The sequence below is a fragment of the Salvelinus fontinalis genome, chromosome 5, assembly GCF_029448725.1.
Source record: "Salvelinus fontinalis isolate EN_2023a chromosome 5, ASM2944872v1, whole genome shotgun sequence".
In the NCBI taxonomy this organism is placed as follows: Eukaryota; Metazoa; Chordata; class Actinopteri; order Salmoniformes; family Salmonidae; genus Salvelinus; species Salvelinus fontinalis.
The window spans coordinates 29,736,039-29,743,583 of record NC_074669.1 but is presented as its reverse complement, the minus strand read 5'-3'; positions in this window follow the sequence as shown (position 1 = coordinate 29,743,583).

Below are 7,545 nucleotides of genomic sequence, written 5' to 3'. Positions count from 1 at the left end.
ACTCCCATGCAGTTCCATGTAGAACGTGCAATAAAAAGGCACAGCATGTGATTTTATCATGTCAGGGAGGTTTATCTAGAAACATGAATTCTGAAATCAACGCTTCCTCTCACTGACCTACTGAAAGCACGAGACACTACCAGAACTTAATGCACTTAGGCAAATAGAGGCAGACCAGAACCATTTGGATAAGTAGGGTGCAATTACATTTGAGGATGATTTAAAGGGACCCTGTCAGAATGCAGGGGAACTCAGACCTCTATTGAGGGAATGAAAATGGTCCCCGTAATGACAGAGGCAACTAGAGTGACCATTCAGGATTGACTGAGGGTCCGTCCCAAATGGCACCCTATTCCCTATATAGTGTACTACTTTTGACCAGGGCCCATGCGTGCCCATATGGCCCTTGTTAAAAGTAGGTGACTATGCAGGGATTAGCCTGCCATTTGGAACGCAGGCCGACTATTAAGGTATGTCAACATGGCAAAGAAATAGAGGAAAACTATGAGCATGGCAATTAGAGAACATGATAGAAAATGGATGGGGGTGATGGAGGGGGATAGAGTGGTGGAGGGGTGGCATCGTAGTATTACGTCCTGAGGAGAGTGTTACAGCAGAGGACTTCTCTATCAGGAGCTAATGTCGTGAATTTATGAGTTTTGGTGATCATAGACCTGTGTGGGATAAATCTGTAAACACACTGTAGTAATAACTTTAATGGGGTCACAACCAGAGTCATATCAGCATTTCTCAGTTCATGCTTAGCCTAGTGCAGTGTGTGGCGGGAGAGGGAGAGTGGTTTGTTAGTTAGCAGGGTAGTGGTAGGATCCTGAATCAATTGACAAAGGCAGCATCAGTCACATAACATTACCTTATTGTAAATGGCTGGCTCTCTAAGTCTAAAAGCAGGGCAAAAACGTCAATATAATTGTACCCAAAAATGGTCAGCTGGTTGCATAAATAATTATGATTACTAAATGTTACACGAATTGTAAATATCAAAACCAAATGTAACCCCTTTGTTAATATGTATTGGCAATACTTCACTTAATGGTGAGGCATGGAATAATAAAACATGCATATTGCCATATTGCTAAAGCATATTGCCAAATGTTGATTTTTCAGTGTTACATTTCTAGTGTTGATTCAGGAGGCAGACCAGAATTAACACCCAGTGGTGTAAAATAACCCCCAGTGTTTGTGTTAATAACCAGTTTTTTTTACACTGTGGAGAGTAAAACAGTCAAATCAAAACCATACCCATCATTATCATATTTCCCAGCATGCTCTACTGCTGGTAGATTCTTTTGATTGTTTTTAATATCTGTGTTTTTGCATTGATTGATTGATTCATGTTATGTGCACAAATATAAATAACATACCGTTTTCTAACTAATCCAATCAGCTAGTTAGATTTATTGCACCTTTTACTGAAATGGTTGTTCGAGTTAAAATGGTTTAGGTAGTCTCCTTTACCAATTTCCAATATCCTGACTGTGGGAGAATTCAAATTCCAACAATTGGATATTGTAACTCTGTCTGGATTCGAATAGGAATTACACATAACATTGCAAGCCAGTATTTTATTTTAATTCTATTTATTTCACCTTTATTTAACCAGGTAGGCCAGTTGAGAACAAGTTTTCATTTACAATTGTGACCTGGCCAAGATAAAGCAAAGCAGTGCGACACAAACAACACAGAGTTACACATGGGATAAACAAACGTACAGTAAATAACACAATAGATAAATCTGTATACAGTGTGTGCAAATGTAGTAAGATTAGGGAGGTAAAGCAATAAATAGGCCATAGCGGCGAAATAATTACAATTGAGCAATTAAACACTGGAGTGATAGATGTGCAGATGAATGTGCAAGCAGAGATTCTGGGGTGCAAAGGAGCAAAAAATAAATAACAATATGGGGATGAGGTAGTAGGGTGGGCTATTTACAGATGAGCTGTGTACAGGTGCAATGATCGGTAAGCTGCTCTGACAGCTGATGCTTAAAGTTAGTGAGAGAGATATAAGACTCCAGCTTCAGTGATTTTTTCAATTCGTTCCAGTCATTGGCAGCAGAGAACAGGAAGGAAAGGCGGCCAAAGAAGGAGTTGACTTTGGGGATGACCAGTGAAATATACCTGCTTGAGTGCGTGCTATGGGTGGGTGCTGCTATGGTGACCAGTGAGCTGAGATAAGGCGGGGCTTTAATTAGCAAAGACTTATAGATGACCTGGACCCAGTGGGTTTGGCGATGAATATGAAGCGAGGGCCAGCCATCGAGAGCATACAGGTTGCAGTGGTGGGCAGTATAAAGGATGCTTTGTTGCGAAATAGGAAGCTGATTCTAGATTTAATTTTGGATTGGAGATGCTTAATCTGAGTCTGGAAGGAGAGTTTACAGTCTACACCTAGGTATTTGTAGTTGTCCACATACTCAGTCCACATACTAAGAGGGCCTGTTGTCCACATACTAAGTCAGAACCGTCCAGAGTAGTGATCCTAGACGGGTGGGCGGGTGCGGGCAGCGATCGGTTGAAGAGCATGCATTTAGTTTTACTTGCATTTAAGAGCAGTTGGAGGCCACGGAAGGAGTGTTGTATGGCATTGAAGCTCGTCTGGGGGTTTTGTTAACACAGTGTCCAAAGAACGGCCAGAGGTATACAGCATGGTGTCATGATCAGAGAATCACCAGCAGCAAGTGCGACATCATTCATGTATACAGAGAAATGAGTCGGCCCGAGAAGACTGACAGAGGTCCGGACAACAGGCCCTCTGATCTGACGCACTGAACTCTGTCTGAGAAATAGTTGGTGAACCATGCAAGGCAGTCATTTGAGAAACCAAGGCTGTTGAGTCTGCCGATAAGAATGTGGTGATTGACAGAGTCGAAAGCCTTGGCCAGGTCGATGAAGATGGCTGAACAGTATTCTCTTTTGTCGATGGCGGTTATGATATAGTTTAGGACCTTGAGCGTGGCTGAGGTGCACCCATGACCAGCTCGGAAACCAGATTGCATAGCGGAGAAGGTACGGTGGGATTTGAAATGGTCGGTGATCTGTTTGTTAACTTGGCTTTCGAAGACTTTAGAAAGGCTGGGTAGGATAGATATAGGTCTGTAACAGTTTGGGTCTAGAGTGTCTTCCCCTTTGAAGAGGGGGAAGACGGTGGATCATTTGAGAAAGAGAGGGTCCAGATTGTGTAGCCTAGCTGATTTGTACGGGTCCAGATTTTGCAGCTTTTTCAGAACATTAGCTATCTGGATTTGGGTGAAGGAGAAATGCTTGGGCAAGTTACTGTGGTGGGTGCAGAGCTGTTGACCGGGGTAGGGGTAGCCAGGTGGAAAGCATGGCCAGCCGTAGAAAAATGCTTGTTGAAATTCTCGATTATCGTAGATTTATCAGTGGTGACAGTGTTTCCTATCCTCAGTGCAGTGGGAAGCTGGGAGGAGGTGTTCTTATTCTCTATGGACTTTACAGTGTCCCAGAACTTTTTGCAGTGTGTGCTACAGGATGCAAATTTCTGTTTGAAAAAGCTAGCCTTTGCTTTCCTAACTGCCTGTTTATATTGGTTCCTAACTTCCCTGAAAAGTTACATATAGTGGGGGCTATTCAATGCTAATGCATTACGCCACAGGATGTTTTTGTGCTGGTCAAGGGCAGTCAAGTCTGAAGTGAACCAAGGGCTATATATTTTCTTAGTTCTACATTTTTTGAATGGGGCATGCTTATTCAAGATGGTGAGGAAAGCACTTTTAAAGAATAACCAGGCACCCTCTACTGACGGAATGAGGTCAATATCCTTCCAGGATACCTGGGCCAGGTCGATTAGAAAGGCTTGCTTGCTGAAGTGTTTTAGGGAGCGTTTGACAGTGATGAGGGGTGGTCGTTTGACAGCGGACCCATTACGGACCCAGGCAATGAGGCAGTGGTCGCTGAGATCCTGGTTGAAGACAGCAGAGGTGTATTTAGAGGGCAGGTTGGTCAGGATGATATCTGTGATATCTATGAGTATAATGTGACTTGCTGACCTGATGTGCCCTGTAAACCTGGAGTTCCCTAACACCCCTGAGTTAAGATAAGACTCGGACAACAAAGTAAGGTCTTATGATATACAGTACCAGTCAAAAGCTTGGACACATCTACTCATACAAGGGTTTTTCTTTATTTTAACTATAATAGTGAAGACATCAAAACTATGAAATAACACATATGGAATCATGTAGTAACCAAAAGAGTGTTAAACTATTCAAAATATATTTTATTCTTGTCACTTTCACAAGGTTCTTCAAAGTAGCCAACCTTTACCTTGATGACAGATTTGCACACTCTCGGCATTCTCTCAACCAGCTTCATGAGGAATGCTTTTCCAACAGTTTTGAAGGAGTTCCCACATCTGCTGAGCACTTGTTGGCTGCTTTTCCTTCACTCTGCGGTCCAACTCATCCCAAACCATCTCAATTGGGTTGAGGTAGGGTGATTGTGGATGCCAGGTCATCTGATGCAGCACTCTATCACTCTCCTTCTTGGTCAAATAGCCCTTACACAGCCTGGAGGTGTGTTTTGGGTCATTGTCCTGTTGAAAAACAAATGATAGTCCCACTAAACACAAACCAGATGGGATGGCGTATCACTGTAGAAATCTGTGGTAGCCAAGCTGGTTAAGTGTGCCTTGAATTCTAAATAAATCACAGACAGTGTAACCAGCAAATCACCCCCACACCTCCGACTCCATGCTTCATTGTGGGAACCACACATGCGGAGATCATCCGTTCACCTACTCACAAAGACACGGCTGTTGGATCCAAAAATCTCTAATTTGGACTCATCAGACCAAAGGACAGATTTCCACCAGTCTAATGTCCATTGCTTATGTTTCTTGGACCAAGCAAAGTCTCTTCTTATTATTGGTGTCCTTTAGTAGTGGTTTCTTTGCAGCAATTCGACCACGAAGGCCTGATTCACGAAGTTTCCTCTGAACAGTTGATGTTGAGATGTGTCTGCTACTTGAACTCTGTGAACCATTTATTTGGGCTGCAATCTGAGGTGCAGTTAACTCTAATGAATTTATCCTCTGCAGCAGAGGTAACTCTGGGTCTTCCTTTCCTATGGCTGTCCTCATGAGAGCCAGTTTCATCATAGCACTTAATGGTGTTTGCAACTGCACTTGAAGAAATGTTTAATTTTGATCTATTCACTATTATTCTACATGTAATGTAGAAAATAGTAAAAATACAGCATTACAGCAATGATAAGTAGTACTGTATGTAATGTATATTGTCATACAGTTTGATTTTAAAGGTAACATTCATGTAGGAACTCACTTGCTGAAAGGGCACAGGTATTTTTAATGAACCAATGCAAAAACGGTGTCCATCACTAACAAATACAGTCATGGGTTGTAACTCTACAATTCACTCAAAAAGAAAAGGTACCCTGGGAAATATGCAAATTTGGCTTTATCATACACCATGTTATTATATTTAACTCCACTGTTGAGTGATATTGTGTGATATTTCACACTATAGTAGAGTGAGGCATTTTATATTTCACTCCAGACTAGAGTGACATATTAATTAGTTCACTCCAATGTATAGTGAAGTCCTTAATATTTCATACAGCCAGTGTTAATTGTAGTGTTAGGGGTACAGAATTACTATCTAAATGTTAACCTTTTAAGACTTTTGAAACGTGTAAAATTCACTCTGTTGAGAGTGGATACATATACACAACCCAAAAGCGATAGAATTAACACTACAGCAAGTTAGGAACCACACACTCGGATCTCATGCCTTATCCTATGGAGCCGAATCTATAGGGGTGAAATGGTGCGTCAATGCTTGAGATACTGGAATTGTTAGATTACTTGTTAGATATTACTGCATTGTCGGAACTAGAAGCACACACATTTCGCTACACTCGCATTAACATCTGCTAACCATGTGTATGTGACCAATACAATTTGATTTGACAGAGATGATGATACAGTACAACTAATATTGATTCAAATCATCGTCTTTATAAGTGTAGCACATGGGGATGTGTGAAACAGGGACATTTTAGTCTGGGTACCAGTCTCCTTAGCTAACACAGTCCATGTCATGTGCCAAAGAGACTTAGTTGGTGGTCTGTAGCAAGCTATCAGCTTTAGTTTTCAAGATGATCATTCTCTGTCGATGGAGGAGCTGGTTTTTACATATTGTTTATATTTATTTCTTCTGAACACATTTCCTTTTGTTAGCAATGTCAATTCTTAGGATTTTTTTCAAAATACTTACTTTTATGTTCTCTAGCTGGACAGGCCTAGTACTAAACTGTAAACCAATCAAAACGTGTGTACTATCCATGGTACTATCTCTGCTAATCACGTCTGCCAATCACGTATCTAAGTAGACAGCTGGTGAACAACTGCTATCAGGTATATAATTTTTTTCGATTTTACTGAGTTACAGTTCATAAAACTGAGTTACACCTTAAAAATATATATTTGAGAGAATTGAAAAATTCTCCCTTAGTTCTTAATTTTCTCAAAATCTAAAGGCACAACCTATATTCGAGCCAATGTCTTAAGTAGTTGAACATGACATTACTCCAACCTTGTGAAAGTGACAAACTGACACGTTGTCATTTTCGTCAAAAACAACTTGATTTCTAAGGAGTGCCTTTGATTTGACGGCCTGCACATGCGCAGTTCGGCACGAGTCGACCTATAGACCCGATGACGTGTTTCTACACATTGGCTTAGCTAGCCAACATCGCCATGACATTGGCTACAAATGTGATCAGGGATTTCTATAAAGAAGCAGTTTTATCTTCATACTGTGCCGTTGTTATCCCTGTCAATAGTTGGAGTAGGATGATTGCAGAGCACCCTGCCTCAGACTGTCAATACGTACATTTTCTAGCACACAAACTACATTCCTTTGTTGTGATGATTTATTTGATTCATTCTTATCTCTCACATGACCTATTCAGCTCTCTTGTGTCCTGCTCCCAGAGATCAACCATTATTCACCAAGCATGGGCTGATTCACTCACCTGTGAGGAGAACCATCCTACTGCAGTGTGAACTAGCGCTGATGTCACTATTAAAACATTGGTACCTCAAATGCCTTCTACAGTTTTATTTTCTTATCTGGATTTTGTCTTACACAGTCTAGTGCATTTTAGAGTTGAAGAACACCCACTACAGATACATGCTTGTTTGAGCATCTTTATTCATTATTGTCTCACTTTTCACCATGTCCTGCAGTTTGAACTAGCCCAGCCATCACTAATTAGAAATTGAGAACACGTATGCATGTGCCTGTTGTCTTTGATGGTTTTGTCTTGCACAGTTGTGTCAGGGTGGCAGATAGTCTCGCTGTTAAGTGGGCCAGTAACTGTGACAGAAACTGAAAGGTTGCTAGTTCAAATCCCTGAGCTGACTAGGTGAAAAATCTGTTTATGTACCCTTGAGCAAGGCACATAACCCTAGTTCGTCCTGTAAGTCGCTCTGGATAAGATGATGTAAATGTCTCTTTCTATAACGGTCAGCTACATTGTT